The 26,091-nt window shown below is 42.3% G+C and overlaps 3 long non-coding RNA genes across 3 annotated transcripts; all 3 read left to right on the top strand.

The window, feature by feature from the left end:
* Positions 1-631: 631 nt before the first annotated feature.
* LOC308199799 lies at positions 632-7,851 on the top strand. Its single transcript, XR_013954969.1, has 2 exons — positions 632-840; positions 5,754-7,851. It is a non-coding gene; the product is annotated as an uncharacterized lncRNA (long non-coding RNA).
* Positions 7,852-10,948: 3,097 nt separating this feature from the next.
* Positions 10,949-18,987, top strand: LOC308188422. The gene is made up of 4 exons (XR_013945495.1): positions 10,949-13,507; positions 13,600-13,782; positions 16,878-17,086; positions 17,548-18,987. It is a non-coding gene; the product is annotated as an uncharacterized lncRNA (long non-coding RNA).
* Positions 13,802-16,698, top strand: LOC308188427. The gene is made up of 2 exons (XR_013945500.1): positions 13,802-13,960; positions 16,354-16,698. It is a non-coding gene; the product is annotated as an uncharacterized lncRNA (long non-coding RNA).
* Positions 18,988-26,091: the final 7,104 nt, after the last annotated feature.

Genomic DNA, 26,091 nt, shown 5'->3' with positions numbered 1-26,091 from the left:
GTAATCTAAATGAAATCTTTTATTCCTATCCCTTTCCTAGCCTGGCATAATGAAGAATAATTTCTAAAACATTTAAAACTCCTCTTCCAGCTTTTCAGATCATGACTGTTTCTCAGCCTGGCCATTTGAGATACTGAAGAACTGAAGACATACCATATGCAAAGCACGCTCAGTTAAAAATACACCATATTCCACCGCTGGCACGCAACAGCCGCATGCGTACTTGTGCCAAAGTGTTGCTGTTACAGCATTTCCAAGCCAGGCATTTCAAGTTCCACTGACAGAAACCTGTTGTGGGATGTAGCTGTTGAAGCTGGTAATCCTGCAGGGCACTGGGATGGTGAGCTGCTGATGTACCACTGAAATGCGTGCTTGTAAGGGAACCATGGAACAATTGTCATCCTGCAGTTGCGATTTACTCTGACCTGATTTAATTTCTGCAGGTGCTGATTAGAAGTACCTGCAATGACTGCAGCCGTAGCTCAGTGGAGGGGACAGCCAGATTGCCCTACATCTTCACTTCCTTGGATATGGCCCCTTTTTCCACCTGGATGTTTTCTTTGAGGTGGGATTTAAACATTTTTTTCTAAGGTTTTATTTATTTATTTATTTGTTTGTTTGTTGGGGCAAAACAGATGTCCCTGGAAATGGCTCATAGAAATACAGCTGGTAGAAGCAGAGGTTTTAAACTGTTTCAGCTGCTCAAATAAGATCACGTCCATGATCATTTGCTCCTTGGCCCTAACCTTTTCCATTTTATCCCAATTTAATGCTCATATTTCTACTGGTGAAGTCCAATCTGGATCTTTCCTTTTTGCTCCAAGGAGAACAGACCTACAGGTGAGTCTCAGGAGACTTGAGCTAAGCTCAGCTCATAATTTTTCTTGCTCATGATCCTGGTGTTAGAGATGTTAAATCTTATTTCAAAGAGGTGGGATTCATCTCACCTAGCTTTTGGTGTGGGACTCAACTCGCAGATTAAGATGTCTGAACTTCAGTGTCTCCATCTATGTATTCCTGTGCAATCTGTGACTCCAAATTCTCAAAATAGTCAAAGTAAATGCAGAATCACATCCATTTGTCTAAGCATGGTGTCCAGTGCTGGTTTTAGTGGTCTGGGGTACCCTCCTGACCTCCACCAGCAGTCTAAGGAGACAAGATTCTACCCTAAATCCTGGCCACACAGTTCAGTCCCATATGGGTGCCTCTTACTCCCCACAGCATTTCCCATTGCGCTTCATACTCATGGTTTGTGGCTAAATTAAGACCCAACATTTTTTTCTGGAAAATACTTTTTTTTTTTCTTTGCTCTTGTTCCCTGTTTTTCAAAAAGGACAGTGATTTTTTTTTTTTTTTCCTGTTCTTCCCAGTTCTTGTTTCTCTCACCCATATGGGGCTCGTTAGAGAGAGCAGTGATGCTCCCAGACCTCACTGGGGTCTGATCCTGGCTGGATCTATAAAGCATGCAGTAATTAGCAATTCCATGAGGCAGTCCTATTATATCTCCATCTGCATCTGTGTTTGTGGAGGAAAAGGCTCCTGGGACCATGCAAACAGCAGTGCTGCCATAACTGGGGAGACATTGCAGGGAACGTGGAGAGGAAACTCAATGTGGCTGAAGGAAGAACCTGAAACTTTTCTAAACAGGGTCCTCTGTCTTCACAAGATAGAAATGCTTTGGCAGTGTAGCACTGGAAACCACAAGACTGTACCCTGGAAACCTCTGTTAAAGCAATTAAATCAAACTGTGCTACATGGTATTAATTTAGAATTTCAATTAGTGCCTACAATTTGCTATCAGCTGAGGCCAAGTCATCTTCTCAAACCAAAGCTGTCCCTTTCTTGACTGTTTCCTTGAACAATATGAAGATGGAAGCAATTTGTTAGCATAATCTGATTTAATGTGGTGACTAATCATTCTCAGAAGAAAGTATGGATTGAGTTTGTCAGACTGATTATGTCTGAAGCATGACAGAGGAGGGGGCTGACCACTTCAGCTAGCATGATCAATGCAGATTCCCAGGACCTGAGCTGATCCCTGACATTTCCAGGTAAATTCAAAGTAACTTCACTTTAGCAGCTAAGTGCAGGATGGCTCTATTTGCTTAGCTAAGGCAGCTTGAGTTCCCCCCTTCCAGAGGTGAGTCCTGTTCCTATCTGCATGATGCAGTGCTGACTGCTTGGATCCCTGTTTCAGATGGAGACCATGTTCCCCCAAACCCACCACTTGTTTTGGTATTCATGCCCTGTATTAGGAGAATCTGCACCTAATTTATTTTGTTTTGCTCTCCTGGAAGAGTTGCTGGCCTTGCAAATTTGTTCATCACAAAACTGTCTTTATTATTATATATTATATATCATTATTGTTGTTGTTATTATTGTTATTGTTATTTTGTTTCAGCTTTGTAGAATTTTCATTACATCAGTGGCTCTTGTCTCAGACACTGTTGATGACCGGCCCTGCATCCTGCAGTGCAAAAAGAAAGCCAGTGTCCAGAAAGTCACTTTCCTGAGCACTTGTCTCTGTTCTCCTCATTGGCCAAAATTTCACCACGACTCATGTAAATATTGACATTTGCCAGGGACTTTCTTTTGTGCTTTCATTCCCCAGTGAAAACAGCTTGATGTTTTTCTTCTGAGTTTGCCTGGACTTTTTCCTAGCTCTTTTCTTTTATCCAGCCTTTCTCTGAAGAGCCTATAAGAAAGAAACACCCTTTTGCAAAGACTTTTATTTATTTATTTTTTTCTTGCTGCAAACATTAACTCTCTGTGCAGATATTCAGGGAAATTTTCAGTGTTTTCTTTTACTGCGTGACACAAGAAACTACAAGAGGAACATTATCTCTGCAAGGCAGCAAGTCATTGTACTTGCTTCTAAGAGCTGATCCTTGTTTTGTTTGCCTCACTAGCTGTTTTGTTCTGGCAGCGATGCGCTGGAATATCCTTGCACTACCTCAGTAGCACTTGATTTCCTCCCTTTCAGTGCCACTTCTGCGGTCATACTGTCCTCACCATGAGCAAACCTGTCAGCATCTGGCCCATTAATAATGACTTGTTATGAAATACAAATTAATCAAGCACTGAGATTATTGTGCCGCATTTCCCAGGACTTGTTATCAAGAGTGATTGCGCAGACATCTTGTTGCATGGGGGTAGATTGCAGTTTGGTTGGAATTAACTTGCAACAGCTGCTTTATTACTGTGATGTATTTTTATGTAGGATGAAAGATGTGAATATCACTTGAGCCCAACAGATCTGCACACAGAGGAGTTTACAGTCTAAGGAAGAGACAAGGCTGGAGCAGATGACAGTAAACAAGGGAATGGGGCATGTGTGTTGTTGTAATTCAGTCTGAAAATTTTAGCAGAGACTTTATTCACTTATCCTCTTGCTCTTCCTTATTTAAGGAACAGCTATAGGACGCATTAATCAAGTAGGTGAAGAGTCAAGAGCTTTATCTTTAATAACATTTAATTTTTTCTTGTTGAACTTTCTCCCTGTGGACCCAGTACTCAGATCTGGCCAAGTATCACTCAGCTGAGGAGTCATAGGAAGCAGATAAAACAGGTTAAGAGGGATTTATGTCAGGGAAACAGCAAGTATATTTTGATCTTAGAGACGTAATTGTTTAATACAAGAGTGTATTTTAAGCATCTTAATATATAGTTAATCTGTATGCTGAACTTCACTCTCAATCCATGTAACTCAGCTACCATTGTTCAGCTATGTTACAAACCCAGTAAGTTAACAGAAGGTGCTAAACAAGCAAATGGGAAAAAAATAGACAAGGTGCACATTTTTTAAAACGTAAGTAAGAGCAAACTGACCTGCAAAGGGAGAATATAGCTGATAAATACACAGTCAGAGCTCTGTCAGTTGTGACTGAAAAGGACGTGTGGTGACCCTGCCCAGACTGATGCACATGGGGTTTGGTTTTGTTGCGTTCCAAAAGTGCACGTAGGCCTTTGGCTGCAAGGATATGATATATGCAAGGATATATGCAGTGTGATATGGTACCGAGACCCTCTGTTTGCTGCAGGGGAGGGGCATGTGTACCACTTGTTGTCATTGATGGACAAAATGTTAGGAGACAGAGAGAGAAGCATGGGATGAGTAATATCTGGGGAGTCTGTTACAAAGTGCGTGGGTACCAGAGGCTTAAAAATTCTTGGGAGCAAGAGTTATAACCCCTGATCTGGGAAATGCTGTGTGCCAGAAGCGGTTGCGACCAAGATGCATTTATATGAAACTGATCTTCTAATTCCCACAGCCCATTAAAGATCCTTCTCCTTTGTGAGAAACCTTTTCAGATCCTCTCACCCACTTCCCCCACCCCAACATATTCACCCCCTACCAATTCCAGTTTGTACCCTGCTCTGGTGCTTTTAATTTTCTGAATATATTTCATGATGACTTTTGCCCATGGAAATGCTGAGGAAGCTGCTGTCAGGCGTACCGTGCCTTTCCTCAGCTGAGTTTTTATCTTTTAAGAACACTTTAAACCTGCCAGAGACAAAATGGGATATGAAGAACCAATTTCAATTACAAGTGTGTGAGGTGGTTTCCCAGCAACAGGAGTATTTAAAAGCAACAAAAATTAGCATACCTTAAAAAAAAAAAAGCAGTAGCAGCAGCCGGTGATTTTCATGCTGTAATATTTTGTATTCATTAGAAAGTACGTTTTGAGCATTGCTTCTGCCTGAAGGCACAACCCCAGCTCATCTTAAAATCACGTTTCTCCTTTCTTCATTGAAAAGTACTTACAACTTTAGAAAGACAGAGAGGGAGTAAGAGTAGGTGGGAAGAAAGAGACAGATTAGACTGGAAACATAACTGGTTGGAGCTGAGCTATTGACTTCTCTCACTGGAATAACAATCCCTTCTCCTTTAGGATCCAGCTTCTCTTTTGATCCATACAAAGAAATATTCCAGCTCAAAATTTCCTTTTTTCTCCCCTCCTTCCCCTTTTGTCATCTTCACTGTACACACATCCCTCTCTGTTCTCTCTGGACACTACAGTTTTTCTCCAAAACCTCTGACCTGACAGATAAATCCGGGAGAATTTACACTCTGTGAAAGGGCTATTTTAAAACAGAGTTAACAAATCACAGACATTGTATCCCAGAGCAGCTAACACAGGTTTTAAATGCAAGGGAAGGAAGGGTGGTATCAACAGAGACCAGTAACACCCACGGCATCCCAGTAAGCTCAAGTGCAAGAAGAAACTGAGACAGGCTAGAGATTTGTGTATGCCCCTTTAACCTTGAAGGATTTGTAGTATTTGGGACACTCGTGTCCCCTAACACCTTATACCTGACAACAAATGTGCATGTCAGTGACATTCCCTTTATGCAGGTCTAGAGGAGGGCAAAAAAAGCAAGGGGAAATGAGTTATGTCCTACCTAACAATAGATATCCACTGTGTAGACACTATATCACAGAAATGATACTGGGACTATGGGATCCTGAAATTACAGCTGCTCTGAGGGCAGGGGGAGACAAAAGTGGCTGCATGGAGCCACAAGGAAAGGCCCAGCAAGCCAAGTCCCTGACAGTGGGAAAAGCAGATGCCTGTGGTGATACTTCCCAGGTATAGAAAAAAATGAAGTTTAACACTGAACTGGTTAAAGCAAAGAGCTTCTGGCCAGCTCGGGAACAAAAACGAAACTCTTCAGCCTCAGAAATTTATTTCCCAGTCCTTTTTGTTCCTCCAAAAATTTTCTGTTCCTCAGCAAAACATTTCCATTTTCAGCCCAAGTTGGACCAGAAGAGCAGTCCCATGGATTTGTATGGTCTTGGTTTATGTTATCCAAAGACAGACATCAAAGACATCTGTTTCTTTGCACAAAATCAGCAGGAGACAGATCACTTGCACTGCAAGCATTGTCCTGACAAGATCAATCTTTGGCATTTTGGGATTTAAGAGATGATTTTGGTTAATCTGCTTCGTCTGGGCTGCTAGACATCCAGAAATCCTGGCCAAATGTTCATATTCTTTATTGCATGAACAGCATTTCTAAGTGAATAAGGGAAGATATATCAAGGAGAGCTGCTGGAGAAAAAGTGCCATCAGAGGAGCGCAGACAATAAATATTTTGTTTCTCTAAAGGTTACTGATTGACTGATGAAAAGGTAGAGGGAAGCAAATTTATCTTCCTGCATCAATTCTAATAATAGGACAAAATCACTTGTCATGTGGCCCGTAAACTCCCTGTCTTGTACCACTTCAAACACAAACTTTTTTAAGCAGTTGCAGATTGCTCCAAGTACGAGGATCCAACAAGGGTTTGAGCCTCCTGCCTGCATACGGGAGCCTTGTAGCAGATGGGATGCTGTCTGAGACGTCCCCGTAGGGTTTTCATGTACAGCTCAGGGCCTGCAGGAGGCCTGCACTGTCTGGAACAGCAGCTGGAGGCCAAGCAGGATCCCCCAATTTCACTGTGTACCTGTGCTTGGGCTACTGGATCGAGTCCCCCAAGGCGAGAGTCTGAATCCTGTCCTGGGCTCCTGCATTTATTACAGAGGTGACCTTGGAGAAGACGAGGTGGCAGCCAAGAAGCTACAAAGCATAATGAAAATAAAGAGACAAAAGTGGATGTAGACAGCTGCCTTTCCCCTTCCCTGCAAGGAGCAGAGAGGGGGCCCTGGGGAGACCTATGAGCTCAGATTCTCAACAGGAGAACCGTCAGCAGAAAGCCTCTGGGAGTCAGGTATTTGCAATCTAAATGGATTGAAATCAAAAGCACCATGAGGTTGCTGGTCAACAATAAACTATTTTTTAAAGTTTCTTAAAAAGTAAAAAAATAAAAAAACACAACTTGAACTGACTGCTGCCATCCCTTAATTCAAGCCATTCTCTTCATGATGCCCATTCTCTGCAAAGCCACCCAACTACTGATGGTTCATTTACTCTGAGTGACAAAAATCCCTACAAAACTTTCTACTTTCCTCGTGTCACGTTTCTCACTGCCCCATCTGGTGTCTGTATCTCTCTGCAGCCTCAGCAGTAATGAAATGGAGCAGCTTTCTCTCATAATCAGAGTTTATTCTCCCTTGTTTCCCAGGCCATCTCTGAGGCTGACTTTCTCCACAGTTCCAGCCATCCAAGCCTGGAATTGGAGGAGGGAATGAGGGTTGTGAAGCTGCCACGGAAATTAAGAGCATGGGGAAAGAAAAGCTCTTGGGATGTGGAGGAAATAAATGGGAGGACTATTCTGAAAGATCATAACTGCAGTTGATTGTGCTGTATGTATACATGTGCAATTGGTGGAAATTTTACAAAGCTCTGAGAATTCAATTTCTTCTGAGATGTTTTAAACATATGATGGAGAATTACTTTGTTTAGGAACTCTTTAAAAATCTTGAGATAACAGCAGTGAGAGGCAGCCATAATATTTTCTTTATAACCATTAGTCTGGCAGTCAATGTGGAAAACATGTCCGTACACATGAAAAAAAAAATGTAGTTTTTGTGAAGTTTCACTTAAAAAAAAAAATGGAAGAAGTTAAAAGGTAACAAAGTGCATATTAGTGTGAACAGGGGGCTGATTTCTCAGGCTGCAACTGTTTTCCAGAGGAGAGGCAGAGCCTTGGCTAAGGAGAAGGAGGTGGGTAGTGGAAGCAGACACAAACACCTGCCTGTGGCTCCCAAGGGTGCAGAGACACTTCTGGCCATGCCTGCTGGTGGGAAGGAGGGCACTGGACTGGGGACACCTTGTAGGGATGTGGAGGGACCTGTGCCATGAGGAGTCAGCAGAGGGAAGGGCCAGGAGGTGTGTGAGGGTGGATATTCCCACTCCAAGTGTAGTTTTGTCCCCATTCTCCAAGCAATAAAGTTCCTTTTCACCTACAGTGCTGAGAAGGAATTAAAGATATTGCAAAGCTGGCTGAAAGAAAACCCCCACCAGGTCTGATGCTGCTGCTGTTTGATCTCGCTGCTTGGGTGGGGGCTCGGGAGAGTTTTGATCTCTGGAGGTAACTGAGAGAAATGATTCCTGTCTGTTGGGGCTGGCAGCGCAGGGCAGCAACCCGCACATCAGCTGCCTCAGCTAGCTGACTGCAAGATGCGGAGTTAAACACAGTCACATTCACAGCCTCGTGCTTCATTAGTAGATTACTATATAATGAACTGGTACGTAATGACTACTCTATTTTCTTCCTTGGCTAATGCCCTGTTGGTATCTCATCCGTAGACTCGCTTGAGCAGAAAAGGTGATTTACACCACAGCCAACTTATTCCTGGGACAGGCAGCAGCCTGATCCCTTTTGGATTTAGTGTGAGCCAGCCTGAACCCTAAAAGCAGAGCTGAGAAGAAACACAGCGCTGGTTATGCTGTTTGATCATTTCGTTAACCCTGATAATGTTTCGATCGAAGACCTTAGTGGTACGATCAATAACTCAGTCTGTGATCAGTTTGTTAGTCAGTCTCAAATGCTTTTCTTTTAATAGGGAACTCCCAGAAGGATCATGAACTATTACTCATAAGCAGTAATTCGGGGTGTGTGCAAAGCATGACTTCTGGTTTTTACTCTGCTTCTTTCTGACAGCATCAGTCATGCAGACTGCTGCTGGATGGCTGCCCCAGGTGCCCCAAAGCTCTCCACCCTCCACCAGACTTCACAGACTAAACTTTTTCTGCATCTTCTTCGGCTTCAAATCATTGGCTGTGTAGCTATAATGTGGCAGCACAACCTGCTATCACCTCCACAGAGCTCACGAGCTCAGCTCAGCTACTTCTCACTTCATTGTGGGCTCTCATCTGCCTGGAAAACCCCAGGCAGACACCTCCAAGACAGGCTCTGCCCCTTTGACAGCACCAGGGCATTTTCCCTCCTTTATTCTTCCCTTCCATCTTCCCTTCCGTGAAGGTTTCTAGTTCAGTGATAAAAAGCTGCCAGATACCATCTCAGGTGCTCAGGCGCACTTGAAACAAAAAACCCTGAAAAAGGTCCAAATCTCACAGGCAGGGAGCATTCCTCAGCTCTTTGAAGGCACTCAGCCCCAAGGGAGGTGGGCGAGGGGAATGTACATGGCAGCATTTGATATTTGAGCTGGCTGCAAAACAGCAGAGTGATTTCTTTGTGCAGTTTCAGCTGCAAGAAATGGGGGCACTTCCTTTCTGCTTTGCTGTGTAGAATTTTATCTTCTGTTTTTGACACTTATTAATTTTCCACTTATTAGGCTGCCTGTGAGATTTTCTTTGTTGTTTTTCTCTTTTTCATTATTATTTAAAAGATCAGCGCATGCAGAGTTTTCATTGTCAAATTAAACACACTGAGTAAATACAGCCCCCGAAACAGGAGATTTTATCTGGGAAATCCAGATGAAATTATGCATCTGACAGTCATTCGAATGAGCCTTCTCTGCTAAAGTACAATAGCAACCGATATCCTTCGTTCCCTTTCCCTTCTCTTCATTATGCGTTGGAGGGAAGGGAGCGAGAGAAAAGAGCAGCTGTCCTGGCGTTGCATTTATTCCACTGCGATGGCTGCACTGCACGCAAGTAACAAAGCACTCACGGTGAGCACAACGCTTAGCGGTGAGATTACACCTAGGGTCTAACGCGATACGTGACCTGCTCCAGGTTGCAATGACTTGCTAAGTCAGACGATTTCTTTTTCCTTGTCCTTCCACGGCAGAAGAGAGTCTGAGAAGTGAACAGAGATTATGCTGATTCCTGCCCAGAGCTCCTCACTCTTGCTGGATATAGCCTGGAGTTAATGTACCTGTGCAGTGGGGCAGCTTTCTAAAGGACGTGCTCTGTTCATGGCATAAAGTTTACTGCAGAGGGGAAAAGCAGGTTCAGCCTTGCCTGTTAGCCATAGTTCTCATGTTTTTTATAATGAAAGAAACCACATAACTTTAGGAAAAGTTGAAACCTGAAGGACTGTGGGTGGTAGGGGTGGAGGGGGAGCAGCACACTCAGCCCATCCTGAGGGGCACAAAGCTGAGCCTGGCATCCCACGGAGACCATCAGGCTTTAGGCTAAGGGGATCAGCCTGTATGAGCAAAATAGCTTAAAATATGGTGTGGGGTGGGTCTGGGCAGGGGAATGGCTCAGGTTTTGACTTATCAAGCAGAGTGGACATCCACTTAGAGTCCCTATATCCTGACACAGCATCCCTGTAACTGGTGGGCTCAATTTGAGAAGAGGTTGGGCCCAACTGGCAATGATGTAGTGAGAGCCTCTGTGTGTGAGGTAATTCAACATGCAAAACAACTTCAGCCCTTCACATCTATGGGCCCGATCCTCAAAAAGGTGTCTCAGTTTTCAGACTGCCAGGGCCCCAAAGCAAAGCTTATGGTACTGACTCCTCCTTTTAAGTCCCCCTCCCCAATACTGGTAAGTGGATTTCACATGAAAAACAAAAGGTTTCAGCCAGAATCCCAACCCTTTGCTTTTGTAGTTTGCCAAAACCCACAACCACCCAGCCAAGAGGACTGGAACTGAACTGGTTCCATGGCTCCTACCTGAATGTAATAAAATGGGAAACTGTTTGGATGAGAAACAAGATATCTGTATGATCCTCACAAACAATGTCATCAGAGAGATGAGGTGATGGTGGAGACAGGGAAGGGTATCAAACATACTTCTTGTTTTCAGCTCTCATTAAACACGTTTTGATTGTTTTCTTAACAGGAATTGGCAGAGAAAGCTCAGCACATTAATTAGGTTGTAATCCAAAGCTAAAAGACATTAAGAAAGAGAGATAGAAAACCTGGCTCTGGGTACACACTACAGTGGGCCCACGGGAGAAAAGTCTGTGATTAAGACAATCATATCTAAATTACATCCCACAGAACAATGTGAAGAAAGGCACATGGCCAAGTGAACACCAAACCAGCACTTCCAGATGAAGCTTCCATAGCTATTGTCTAATTTGCGGCAGAAAGGCGTTTGTAGATGGCATAATATCCCAGCACAGGTTCCCAAACCTACTCAGAGGTGACAAAATTAGGCAATACCAGTCTGAGGTTAAGGTCTTCTGTCTCTGTCTCCTGTGCTTCCACCTAAAGGCCATCATCTCCTGCCAAGCATTCTACCAAGGTACACCTGAGGATTATTTACAATGATACCAGTAACTTCTCTTTCAGTTTGCAGGTCAGGAAAATAAAGCATCAAGGAAACTTGACTTGCCCAAGGACTTCTCACAGGCCTAGAACAGAGGAATATAATTGAGGTCTCTTGAGCTCAATCCACTGTCCTGATCTGTGGCCTGATCTGTGGAGCTCAACATACATGAAAGACTATTCTGTAAAACCGAATTCTTAATTCCAAAAGCTGATGGATATAGGTTGTATGACTGGTGAGACATAGAATCATAGAATCATAGAATATCCTGAGTTGGAAGGGACCCACAAGGATCATCAAGTCTAACTCCTGGCACCACACAGGCCTACCCAAAAATTCAGACCGTATGACTAAGAGCATAGTCCAAGCGCTTCTTAAACTCTGACATATTCCCAACCAATGAAGGTACCTGGAGACTAGAGTATTACTGATGACCAATCCATGTTAATGTTCGTCTTTGCTGTCCTGGCTCAGATTTTGTTGGAAAAAAAATCCTTTCAGGGCATGGTCCTAATTCTTCAAACTTCAGGCAGTTCAAGGTACTGTACTGCATTAGGAGATGGAGCCAGAGGTAACCAATGACACTCCTCGTTGGTGTTGATAGCTGTCCAGGCTTTTCAGCTAGAGATATCTTGGAGATATCTGGGGAGACATGTTCAACCGGGGCACGGCTGCATGGCCTTTCTTCCAAGCTGGCTGGGTGCTGATGGTTTTTGGGTGGTGGTATTGGTGGTGAAGAGTTTGACACTACTGGATGTTTGGCATCCTGGTCAGAACCACCACGCATTATTTCTCCTGGTCAAATATGAAATGCCAGTAACTTCTGGATTTTTATTTTATTTTATTTCATTTTATTTTGACCATCCATGAAATAATATATGCTTAAAATCTCTAGCCTGAAGAAGATCTGTATAGGGTATGCATTAAATATCTCACTTTATAGAAGTGTCCATATTACCCTATATACACCACCCATATGTATTCAGAAGAATCGCCCACTGAAGTCCTGCCAAGATTTGACATCAGACTGTGCTAAGGTGCCTGTTGGCTAGCCAGCAAGGAGTGTGAGCAGGACACCGCGTGCCTCGTTGCAGTCCCCTGCACAGATACAGATGTTTTGGAATATATGGGCAAGCCAGCAGGCACTTTCCAAATGATATGAAGACCCTTCATCCTTCTGAACACACATGACTGGTGCCTTGTAACATTTGGAAAGCATCTCACAACCCTTGCCTTCTTCATCTTCTTGCTTTGGCCATATAATAGGGACATTTACTATTGAATTCTCAGCCTCTTCCTAATCAGGATCCTAATTATCACCTCTTCCTCAGCCTCCTCTCAGCACTGGTCCAGAGATGAAACACACCTACTCCTCACTTGATCTCTGCTCCACGGCTACCATTCAGCTGGGAAACGGGCTTGCAAACCCCTCTGCAGCCCGCTTGGGTCTGTTTTGTCACTCTTCCACCATGCTAATCCTTTCACTCTTTCCACGTTCACTTTTGGATGCACACTGAGTGTGTTTACATCAAATTTTGCTTTTATTCTACCCCTCAGACAGGGTGGGAGAGAGTTCTGAGGAAGAGGCATTTTGTAATAACAATACCATTATTATTTTACTTGTGAACCCTTTTCCCTTCTACTAGATTGGATTTCACTCTGGCTATAGTTCTCTGAATTTCAAGGACTTTTTTTTTTTTTTCTCCTTGTTTTCCATCTTGTCTTATACTCTGTTTAAAAGCAAAGTCATCAATAATTTTAGATGAAATGTATTTGCTGTAACTCTCCAGGATAACACGGTTTGAATGTTTTGATTGATTTACGTCTATAAAAAACAAACTGCATCAGCCGTTTGCCTGTAGAAACCTTTGTTTTCTTTAAAGGTATGAGCCCTGTGCCTCATTAGTCTCCCAAGCTTTCCTTTTGGTACCTGTTGTGTTTCACACGTTTTTATAAGCTGTCTGCCTCTAATAAATGAAATTATACTTCAGCTGTAAAGTGTTCCCATAAGCAATCAAAGAAATGCTGCCTTGTAGTCTCTGAGAATAAGCACCATCACTACCATTGTCACATCATCAAGATGTAATACAGCCTGGTTATTAGTTTTATGCTACTCTGACAGCTCGGGTGGTGCAACATCTCTAAAAACTCAGCGCTGGAGGAATCAAAGAATTGAAAATCAGCATACACCAGCCTAAGGTGCTTGGCAGTACAATATTACACCTGATTGTTCGGCAGAAGGGTGGCTTGATTCAGAAAAACCCCTTGAATGATTTCATTCAAAGGTCAGAAGCTGAAATCAGGTGAATTAAAAGTAAAAATCACATGCAGGCTCATTAGCATGATTGGAACTATCAGCATGAGTTACAAGACCCGTGACGGCATCTTCAGAGAGCTCCAGAGAAGATCAGCTAAGCCTCCTTTGGGATCCACAGGCAAGTACAAACTTGCTGTTTGCTTTTGCTCTGCTTTCTTGTTTCAAAGACAGAGAATTGAAAGGATTGTGTTTTTCCTGGGGCATCCTCAGGTCAAATGAGAAGATGAATGCAGCAGTGCATGTGCTCTGGTCTGTTCTCGTCTCACACCTACGATGTAATCCAGAGGAAGAGGATGGGCTAGCTCATGACACACAGAATTATTCCATTTCAGAAGAGAGCAGGCTGCCATCCTGATCCCCTTTTTCCTAGCACTGGCCTGGCATCCACTGATGGTAAGTTTAAATTCCCGAGGTTTTTATGCATCTCTCCCAGGTTAGGCACTTGGTGGCTCAGAGAGCTTAGGGCACCGTTGGGTGTGAGTGGAAGCACCCCACAAAAAGTGAAAAGCCACAGAGCCTGTGAGCTGCGGAGAATGGATATTGCAGATGGCAAGGCTGGGTGCTGCACCAAGTAAGTTGTTTTTAACACTTAAAAACTTTTATCTTAGCTTTAAATTCATTCCGGTTTGGTGATCCTTATTTATATAAAAATCTTTCTGCCTTTTCTTTTCAAACTGGGGTGAAGCAGAAGGGCAAGCAGAGAGGAAATCAGCATTCAAAACTCCTCTCCACTTGCATGCACACTGCATTACTAAAATTAACATTGCGTCTGGTTCAGCGGGATCAATGCTGTAGCCAGATTATTTACTAATTAAAACCCAGATATATCTAGGAGGCAAAAAATTAAATCCCACAGACTCCAGTTTGCCCTGTTGTAACCCATCCTGGGGAAGCAGCAAGACATCCGATGTCTGCTTATTTACAGGCACATATATATGTAGAGAGAAAGCAGATAATGATTCTTTTATTTTCAGCCCTTCTATGTACAAACACGCAACCAAAACCCTATTCAGAAACCGGTGATTGTGTTCATTGTTCCAGAACACATAATAGCAAAGGGAAGCAGGAACTGCTTTAGTGAAGTAGAAATAGTTGAAGTTGCGCAAATGGGAGGGGGGCAGGGAAAGCAGCAAATAATTCTCACAGTCTAAAAGCTGCAGAGAGCCATAAATCACTAATCCTTGCACTCTGTGAGTCTAGCACCCCTGCTGAGCTACTGTAACTCTTATGATATGTCACTGGGGCCTGAGATTTAGCCACAGTTCCTAGTACGTGGGCTACATCCTCCTGAATTCTGCACCAAAATTCACATGGATTTCACAGTGGTTAAACTGGATTTTCTGGGGGCCACGTGACACTCAGACACAGTGCTCCCATGCTGTTTGGGTACAATGTCCCATCCAGGGACATCTTCTGGATTCCTCTGATGGGGAAGGAGAATGGCCCAGGCTTGGGTAACCAGCACCATTGAGCAGGCATCTGTCATGCATCTCCTGCACAGACTGTGACAAACCAGGGCATGGGGGCCGTGCAGAATGGTCAATGTGCCAATCCTGACAACGGCTTGCTCAGGAGCACTTATCTCAGGATTACACAGATCAGGAGGGAAAGGTCACTGCTGGACACCTGATGGGAGGTATCCCTATCTAGGAGCTCCTGGGGTGGCTTGGGGTTAAACCTCTGGTGCAGCGTGTAGGCACCAAGAATTCGGTCCAGTTTCCTCAATATAACTGTCCAGGGTCCTTTATTATGGTGTCCAGCCTGGTCCCCCAAAAGACATGTTCTCCTGTAGCTCCTAAACACACCAGCCTCATGAGGAGGTGTCAGATGTCCCCAGGTCACCTCAAGTGACAAGAGATGCACGTGTCAAGGCGACCAATTTGAATCCTTTATCTTTTTCCCTGTTCTGCTCCCATCTACTATTCCTATTTGCACCTCATTTTGTTTTCCTCATATCAGTGGAAAGAGCTCCAGTCTCCAGGAGCTGCCCTGGTTAAAGCCATTCCCATGTTTTGGTTCCTTGAATTTATTCAGAATTTCCTGCACAAAGGAGAACCATTAGGACACATAGTTTGTGCTGAGCCATCCCCCCGGCAGAGCAATTAAAATAAGAATCGTGAAAAAGCAATATTATTTTAAAAACACTGCACAGGCTCTGATATAAAATGGCACTAGGAATGGACTTGTCGAGGATTATTAGTTTCTTATTTTATTTTCAATAAAAACAGGGAAAGAAAGAGTGTTTACAAGCAAAGCAGTCTGTTCTCTAGTCAAAATACGCTGTCTGATTATGCTCTGGGACCAAGCAATTAACAATGATCAAAGAGCATATTTGTCGTTAAAAAGTTAATGGGGATAAAAATATCACTATATTGATATTTTTTGCTGCCTTTTTTTTTTTCCTCCAGAAATTAGACCATAATTTGATGGCATTTGACAATATAATGCTCATCATTTTTGGTTGTTTTTCTGTGGGAGCAGAAGGTGGTTCTCTGCATAAAAGCAAAAGCAGAAAAAAAAAAATCCCCCCCCCCCCAAAAAAACACACTTTTTTTCCCCCAAAAACCTATCTTTTATTAAAAAAAAAAAAAAAATAAAGACTCAACAACATTTTTTTGGCCAGATTTACAGATTGCACAAGGAGGTGGTTAGTTCAACTACAGCAGGAAAAGAGTAATTCTGAGAACTAATTAAATATGTTGGTATGCAGATGGTTAATTGGATTAATAATTACTTTGCATATGTATAAAGAGGTTTTATGTTTGCTCAGGCAATTTTATCAGGGTTCCTCTGGGATTAAAAAATATCATGCTAATAAATGATTGTTTCAAATAGTAAGAGAATTCTGTCTTGGTTGTGACTAAACTTTGGAGGAAGAATCTTTCTGCTTCCATCAGAAGGTAATTTAAATAGGAAAATGATTTTTCTTTTTTTTCTTTTTTTTTTTTCTGTGCACTCAACTAGAGTCACTCTGGGGAAGAAAGAAAAGTGAAGCATGTTGTAATCTGCAGGAATCAGAAGACAATGGAAAAATCTGTTTTTAAACATTTTTGGGGGGTGGGAACAAATTGCCATGGCAACTCTCTAAACGGATATGTCTTCAAGGAAATCATGCTGTTCTCTTGAAAAGTGTGATGCATAATACAACAAGCACTTGAAAGTTATCATTGAAAGGCATGTGTACAGGAAAATCAGAAATATTTTATAAATTCAAACTTATGAAACATTCATGCCGATACACTAATGTTTCACACAGCAATTATTCTACCCAAAGGCAGGAGCTGGATTACCTTGCCATGTATATGTGCATTTTTCAAGCGTGCTTTGTGGTTGGACTGATCTGGTCTATCAGTCCTCTTCGTCTGCTTCGTGAGCACTCACAGAGAGCCTCTTGTCATCAATATATAAGTTACTACTAACTCAGATGGTCGTCCATTCAGCGAGTAAAATATTTAACCCATTTCTTATAACATTTCTTTTTCTGACAGGCGGTGTCAGTAAAAATTTTCTTACCAGCAACATCAGGGCCATCAATGTTCTGAAGACAGTGGGATGGAAAAAAAAAAGGAGAATTTGGGCTAAAAACCTTCCTGGCAAAAAGAACTATTTAAACCAATTGGATGGTGTGAGACATCTGGTCACAATGAAGCTTATTTTTTGTTCATGAAATTGAAGGATTCTCATCCTGGCAGAACAAGTAAGGGTCTAACCTCAGGATCCCCTGCCCCTATTCATAACAAAAGGAGTATTTCCTTTGGTACAGGCTATTTAGTTCCTAGGCCTCTGATCTGAAACAATAAATAAAATAAACTAGAGCTTGACCAGTACAAATACATAGAGAAAAAATATCATGAGTACTCATTTACATCCTTGAGATGGAGCTGTGTCCATGATATTTGCCTGACTTAGTGGTTGCTTCCAGCTACTCCTAGGCTGTTCTTCCACAAGGCTGAATTTTTAAAATTAATTTAATCCAAAAGGCTGAACATGCATACTTGCTTTTATTTAAACAAAATTAACTATCAAAATGTAGCCAAAATCAACATCTTCCCCATAAACATGTATGCCAGTTTAAAAATATCACTCTAGACTGACATGTTACATAGACAAGCCCTGAGGGTTGCATGGAGGCTGATTGTCCTTGTTTTTTGATTTAAGGTGTCAGAACTACCACTGTGTTTAGCAGTAGCAAAGGCAGGAACAACTCACCAATGTTTCCTTGAGGATCCTCCCCATGAGCCATTGTTGCACAACTCACAGAGCTGAGATGGTGGCCACTGAGCCAGGCCATGGCAACTAGTTACAGCTCAAATACTATGCACAGATTGTGATCAACTGACTGGTTCTCTCTTCCAAGTCTGCCTGTACCTTTCCAAGGGCAAGCAATGGGGCAGTTGTCTGTTCAATGGTTTTTCTTGGATGGAGAGTGATCACAGTGGTGAAAAGAAGACGCCACACTTGGCTGGTGGATCACTTGGTGGGAAAGGTTGGTAATTGAGAGACCTGGCTACAGAACATGGACACCTTACATCTCGGTTAAGTGTTATCTCATGATCTTTTTTTTGAGGAACAAGGAAATATTTTGACAAAGTCTAGTACAAATGGGCCCTGAGGGTATAGTGAAGTAGAAATAATTACTGCTGACGAGAATTACAAAGGCTGTAATAGCAGTTATGGATAATAATTGCCATATCTGAGGAAATCCTAAAGCCAGAGCCAGATTTCGCATCTTGAAAAATGGCTCAGAAAGGAAACTGGAGGTCTGAAAACCCGTTGGACCTGGGGGAAGACTGGTCCTGACTGGAGCTCAATGTATATCCCATGAAGTATGTGATTCTCTGACCTCTTCTTCAAAAGCTTACTTGAAGTGATTGCAATAACCCCTTCTGACCTTCAAACCTAAGAATCTTATAAGACTGGTCCACAGCAGAGTCAAGCACCTGAGATCTTTTTACTCATTATTATTGCCAGATCAGTCAAAATGTGATTACAGGTACCCTCCTTCCCACTCATTCCTCTGGATCAAGCCATTGTTACAGCTGCACATCAAGCACCAGCATGAAAATTCAGCCATCCAAAAGAGTGAACACATGGTTCATCAGGAGCCTGTGCTGGAGACCATACCAGCAAATTCAACAGTTGCACCAGTGTGCAAAATCCCAGGATTTTGGGATCCACTCCCAGCTCTGAAATTGGTTTTGGTACCAGCTGGGTGCAAGGAGCCGGGATAGATGGAGTCACAGAAGCTACCTAGGAGGACTTGTTAATGTTGGCATTTGAGTCAAGGGTAGCACTTTCTTCAAGGAGGTAACCAGTCCACCCATTATTCTGCATGTACAAGGGGAGGGTAAGGATAAGGAACATGCTTAACGCTACAGACTACAAGAACTGAGCCTAGGTCAGTGCAATCCACCTGCTCCTGCCCTTTCTCAGGATACAGCCACTGGGCACTTCACAGGCAGACACAGGATGCTGCTTTCTAACCAGATTTCAGTTGCTGTGGCCAAGCTCCGAGCTGGCCAGAAGCTGTGCAGATGATCTAACACAGCCTGCCTCACAGCAGAGCGTGTCACCCTATGTCACCGCTCTCAGAATGGGGCCCTCAGTAGGGTCCCTTGGCTCTGTGATGGAGTCACTCTGTGCACGGGTGTGGGAACACCAAAAAAAAACATGGGTGAGGGAGAGGTGCTCTGAATGCTCTGGTCTGTTCAGGTAGGCATTAATTTCCATTTTCTCAGTTTATTATGTATTAAGGAGGTACACCTCCATCAAGGTTAATTGTTTTGTATTTGCTTCCAGCAAGAGGTTATCAGATGCAAGGGGCAACTTTCGTGTGCTGGAAATGGATTTACATGAGCAAGGGTCTCGACTGACTTGTATTTAATAGGGAGGAAATCAGCAAGTTTCACACATCCATAAGAAATTGGAAAAAAAAAAAGTATTTCACAGATGAAAAACTTTTTTGTACCTACACACAGATTTATATGAACAAAACATAGCTTTCTTATACATAGTAAAGAAGTGTTAAAAATATTCTCTAGAAAGTCCTCTGTTATATCCATTTTAGGAGTTTTCCAGGAGAATAAGGACAGGATGACTGCGTGTCAGTAATCCTGGTACAGGCAAGACAGAGATAAAGGTGTTAAATGGCCAAAGAAGTTTTATAATTCAGTGGCATTTCTTCTGATAAAGCAGTGCTAATCTGACAGCTACAGGAACTGGGGTGTGACATGAGCATGAGGCCAGAAAATATAAAATGAAGTAATCACCCTGAAGAAGTAAATGTTTTGAACAAAGCTCTATACTGGAAAAGTTCAATACAGCATCAAATCCTGTTGGTTAGTGTCTGAACCCAGCCATTTACCATTAATTTAAATACTGTTGTAGACAGTTTAGTGCAAATATTTTTCATTCAAAATGGACAAGAGGTGTGCAAGGGTGTCTCTCCTGGAGAAAGTGTGTTTTTCTTTTTGCCCCATTAAGACTCTGAACCTGCCAAGCTATTCAGAAGAAAGAAGAAAAAAAAAAATGTGGAGGAAAACTTTATACCCCTGATCTCAGCTATTTTTTTTCCATGCAGACAGTCTTTGAGTATTACATTATTGAACCTCCCTGTTTAATGACCCTTCTAATGCACTGCTATCAGGTAGTGCCATCTGTATTTGGGCAAATGTGCTCACTCGTCTGTTTACTCAGCATAAATTATCTTTATTTAAAGTTTAATGGAAGTTACATCTATTTGGACATCTGTACTTAACTGATTACTGGCCACATTGGGCTGCCTGGTGGTTCTGCATGAACTTGCCAGCTGCTATGAAATGATAAGAGCCTGACATATGTTAAGAGCCAGCAACAATCACAGGCAGGGAATACTTTTTTTTTCTTTTTTCTTTTTTTTTTTCAATATTTCTGAGCTGGCAGCTAATGGCAGAATAAAGGAATCAACCCTCTTCCCCCAAATGCCCTCTCCATCCCCACACATCTCTGCTGTCAATGCAAACCCTTTCAGAAGCATACTCAAAACTCTACCCTTCTACAGAGTGAATGAACTTTTTAGTACATGCCATTAAATCCACGTACAGTTTGCTACCTATCTCATGCAATGAAACACTTGTGTCCCTATGAAGCCAGAGACCAGCCCGTTTAATCAGCATCTGCAACTGATTTGGAAAGTTGCTGCCATCTATAGATAGGTATGAGGATCTGCTAGCACAGTTCAGAGAAAAGATTTGAGAGACAGCAAGAGAACGGAGAGAAAAGAAGGGAAAATGCAGAGGTAGGGAAGCTGCAGCTGTCTGAGGAACTTATCCACTGCACTACACCACGGAGTCCATCTACTCCTGTCTACACTAATGTCCAGCTGCAGAGGGATGCATGAAAAAGCAGCCGGAGACTGATGGGAGAGAAAGTTTCTTCCTGACTCCAGGTTGCCAGTTGTTTTATGCCCTAAAAAGATGAATGAGGGAGTGCAATAAGATTTCTCTAATAAGGAATTATTATTTATTATCTAATAAGATCAGAGTCCTCTAATAAGCTTTATATTCTTAAACAAACAAACAAAAACAGCCATGGAACTAGGTGCTCTTCACTCCCTTCCATTCTGACATCTGTTCTTGACGCTTTTCAATCCCTGAAAGCTGTGCAAAGTCTTTTTCTGCAAGATGAGCAGAAAAGGCTTTTTTTTTTTTGTGCCCAGTCGTACAGTGCCCAGTCGTACAACACTTGCCATGAATACACAGAGACATAGGCCCAGGCTATCCCACTTGTCATCTCTATAGGTGTGATCTCTACAGGCTTCTCATGACAGCAGGGAGAGGTAAGTGGAACGGCAGCCTGGGTATTAGGGAGTATCTGCCTGGAGCCTTTTGGGGAGAAATTTCTGCATGGTGTCTCTTCCGAAGTGGCCCTCTGATCTCAAGCCAGAGCAAGAATATTATTCAGGTTACAGAGCAAGCCATTTAAAAGTTAGGAAAGCATATGGATAGAGAAGATAGAGGATGGCTACAAACTAAAATCCATCTTGCTCTGATACAAATTTGAAAAAAAATTCAACACTAAAGGCTTGGAGTTAAAAGCCTCCCCCACAACCTTTGCAGCATTCACAATGGACAAACTGATCTTGGTGCCTGGCCTAAGCCATCACGACGTGCCAAAATGCTCTGCAACCTGTACCGTTACTGAATCTCTGTTCCAACTGTGTTGTAGGGCTGACATCTCAGTGCTTGGCAACATTAAACCTAGACTGATTGCAACTCACTCCAACAAAAATCTCTCATCCGATGTAAAGCCATGCCTCGCACTGGGCTGACTGAGGTCACAAAGAGGCCTTATCAGCTGAGAGTCCTTGCGCGGTAACTGCTGGCACTTGCAGCCCAGGGGCATGCAATAGTGGGTGAGCATAGCTCCTACACTCAAGAAGGGTAATAAGATGTAAAGGAGATATAAAAAATTCACATCCTCTTCCCATTACCTTTATCACATCACTGGAACAAGTTTGCTTGCCATACTGCGCCTGTCTTGTTGGCACTGGTTATGCTTTAGTGTTATGCACAGTTATGTTGTAAAATGGGCTGAGAGTTTATGTATTGGACAAAAAAAATGTTCCTTTTGTAATATTGTATGTGCTACTGAATAATGCCAAATTTGCTTCATTTCTACCTAAGTCCATGGAAAATCAAAATGAGGTAACTCATTATGGGTCATATCACTGTTAAGTTGCACCAACACCAATGATCCTTGATCTCTGTTTTTGGTCTCTTCTTTTTCTCCATGATTCTCCTAACATTAGAAGCACAGAATTATGGAACATCCTGAGTTGGAAAGGACTCACAAGGATCATCGAGTCCAAATTCTGGGTCTACACAAGACCACCCAAAATCAGACCCTGTGTCTGAGAGCAGTGCCAAACGCTCCTTGAACTCTGTCAGGCTCGGTGCTGTGCCCACTGCCCTGGGGAGCCTGTCCCAGTGCCCGACCACCTCTGGGTGCAGAACCTTTCCCTAACCCCAGCCTGACCCTCCCCTGTCCCAGCTCCATGCCGTTCCCTCGGGTCCTGTCGCTGTCCCCAGAGAGCAGAGCTCAGCGCCTGCCCCTCCGCTCCCCTCGTGAGGGAGCTGCAGGCCGCCATGAGGCCTCCCCTCGGCCTGCTCTGCTTTGGGCTGAACAAACCCAGGGCCCTCAGCCGCTCCTCATATGTCTTGCCCTCTAGGCCCTTCACCATCTTCATAGCCCTAGCATTTGAAATACTGTGAGCTGAGCTATATCTTACAAAATAAAGTTTATCTGGGAAGAGCATGACCTGCACATACCAGGTTTTGACCAGTCCTTTTTAAAAGCTTATGTGTATATGCGGAATTCAACCTGATATCAACTGCCCTACTGAAGCCTGCAGAGCTCCTCTAGTTTACACGTTGTTGCATGTGGCCATGACTATTGTGCAATAATGATGACTTTGGCCATTGTGATCTATTAAATGATGTTTTTAGCTAGACCTCTATGCTAGGAGGAGTGTTGTAGACCTCTCAGCCACCATACCCTACCATTCCAAGGACTTTAGGTTAATACAATAATACAATAATTTAGGTTAATACAATAATTACCCGAAATTTAGCTCCCCACCCAGAGAAGTGAGATATCATCATTTGTGTCCCAGCACTGGTATTCCATTTCTGAGAGGTTACATCGTGAAGAAAGGACTCTGTTGAAAAAATAAATAAATAAACAGGGTAAAAAGAATGAGAATGCAGACTCTGAAGTTTAAGGGTATTTCTGTGTCTCCTCTGGCACTGAGGAAGACTAAATAACCAGTAAAATCTCAGCACTGACCTGGCTAAGGAAGTGAAGGGAAGTTGTATGAATCCTCCCCCAAACGCATTTGTTCCAGAGCAGCAAGAAAGATTTACCTTTCTTTACAGCAGCGATGAGCTGCTGGCAGAGCAGATAGTGACTTTAATATGACTGGACAAAATTTCCTACTGAGGAAAACTCTACTGAGTATTAAAAAAGATGTTTTATGAAAAGCTTCTTTACTTCTCCTCTCAGTTTTCAGGGTTCCTTTAATCCTTTCATACTTGACTAATTTCTCTCAGGATGAGATGATTAGTTGCTTATGTTTCCTAAACTCTTTGGTACAAATTTAGCCCTGGAGAAAACAGCTGTCAGCTCGGATTTGTTGTGGGTATCTACTGGCCTTGATGATCGAATTTTATTTAGGCCCCAAAGCTGCTCCTGTTTAAATGAAGATCCATGAAGCTCCCTGGAAGCAGAACCAGGCTCAGGCTGGATTTCTGAAAATAAACTCCTAAAATCTCACAGTAAAGCTTCATAATTACTGACCCCTATCAAAGTGGATTGAGTCTCAGTGAGAGCTCCTACTTTCAAAAGTCAGGGCAGTCACATATCTAGTTAGCACGGATTTAGAGAGTTTGATATCATAGAAATCTTAGTGGAGTGGAAAAAACATCAAAACAGCCTGTGTCTACTGGAAGTAAAGAGGCCCAAGTTTTTCAATTAAAAAATAGCCAAAGGGTGGAAACCTTTGTGTTCTGGGGGTCAAGCTGCCTTCTATTGCATGGGCACCAACTTGTAGGATGTGGGCCATAAGAGAAAAACAGGCTTGGTCTTTAGAGCTGTTGGAGAAGGGAAGGACCATTATGAATTGATGGAAGAGGTATTGCTTGTTTTTCTCATGGCTCAAGGGCTCTTCTACTCTTGTACAATCCTATGTGGATTGGAAATTCAAACTCAGGGGGACCATTTCTACCACATGCCTTTGGAAATTGTTTTCCTTGGCTCTCTGGGGAATGTATTGCACCCTTATCCACAGGAAGACTCCGTCCTGAGACAGAAAGGATCAAAATATCTGGCCATTCTTCTTCTATATCCTAAATGGAAGGTGAAAATTTCCCATTGGAGTCTCTTAGTCTATAACTCTACATAGAAGCTTTATTCATCTCCTGTAATCTTCATACAGAGAGAAAAACAGATTAAGTGTGGTGACTCCTCTCTTTCTACCAACAGAAAATTGTTTTTATCTCCTGTTAAGTTGCCATATGTTCTGTTTTCATGTAGTGATAGGTATGTTTGCATCCTGAGGACTGAATGTCTGTAAATACACCTTTTTATTCTGTGTTTATATGTATTAGTCTGATGTCAATGTTCTTGTTTTTCATTATGATAGTAGAACTGGTATAATAGAGGCAGAGCCAGCCTTGTTACATATGAAAACATTAAACAGGGTGAAAAAATAGGTGTGTGTGTGTGAGAGAGAGAGAGAGAAACAGAGATAGAGAAGGAGAAAAAGATGGTGCATACACACACACACATGCAGAGACAGCACCAGATTTTTTCTGTCATTTATGCTGATATAAATTTGGGATAACCCTGCTGAAATCGTGGCAATGACATGAGAGTAAAATAAGCAAGTTCACGACTGTGTTGTAATGTAATTACAGTTTTGATTACTTAAATACACAGACATAAACACCTTCCCATTTCTCCCCTGCATACACCTTCCTGCTTAATTTCTGAGCAACGTAGGAATGAAAACTACTGCTTGCTGATTATTATTCTTGGAACATATTCTAGAGTTACAGGTATTGGGTGGTGAACAAGCTAATTTTTGTTGAGTTTTGGCAGAGGTAAGACAATACACATTTAAGAAAAGGTCTGCAGTTTCTAGAAGGAAGGGAAAGTCAGAGGGTCCATAATGAATTTGCTCAGAGTTCCTGAAGATACGGGCATTTGTTGAAGGCAGTTTCGGGTTTTATTTTTGCATGGGGCAGATTGGTTAATTGTTGTCATCTCATTCATGAGTATTGGTCTGCTGGCAGGGATTCATTTGCACTGCAGCAGGAGGAATTATGTGTAAATCAAGCTGATAATGCTGTGTTTCTAAATTAAATATAGAGGATTAAATTATCTGTGAACCCCAAATCCAAATCATATATACCTCTGCTTTAATTGTAATGTTTTAGTTGAAATGATAACTCATTCTTAAAGAGCTCTGAATGAAGATTTTATTTTTGTCATTACAAATATAGCATTTTCTTATTTTAAAAAATAATTAAACTATGATCTCTTCTCCCAACAGTAAAGCACACAGAGCTTATAAATTTAAGCAGCAAAATACTGTATTTTGGAGCTACTATGAAACCACTCTACAAATAAATCTGTGCTATAAGCCAGGGATATTTGTCAGGGAGAAAATATTTTTGCTATCATGAAAAAGAATTTATTGTTATCAACTTAGTATATTCAGAAGGCATGAGCTCCTAAATTTCAGTAGTAGATTAAAAGTTGTGACATTTTTGCGTTTTAAGTATAATGTTCTTTATATTTACCCTCCATTTTTTGCTTGTAATGCTTGTGTTCTTTCAATTCTCAAATGTGCAAGATACAAATTCTTCTGTTATAAAAAGTAAACCAGGGCTCTCGAGCGACCATGTGTCTCCAGGGAACCTGAGCAATAAGACCAAATTACCCTCATATCACCGTTACAGTCACCCTACTATCTCATGAGACTTGCAACAACAGCTCAAGAAATGACAGCCAGAGTTTCTGGGCCATGGATTACAAATCGCCTGCTCTCCAAACCGTGATACTGAGTTCAGCATGCTGACTTGTATTGACGCTCAATGCCCCATGCAAATGCAATGACCTGTCTCTAGCAGGTTTTTTAGTAACAGACGTGAAGGTGCCCCT

The sequence above is a fragment of the Anser brachyrhynchus genome (assembly GCF_964034855.1).
Source record: "Anser brachyrhynchus genome assembly, chromosome: 1".
Lineage (NCBI taxonomy): Eukaryota > Metazoa > Chordata > Aves > Anseriformes > Anatidae > Anser > Anser brachyrhynchus.
Note: the sequence above shows the minus strand (reverse complement) of the source record. Positions and strands in the feature narration are given on the sequence as shown.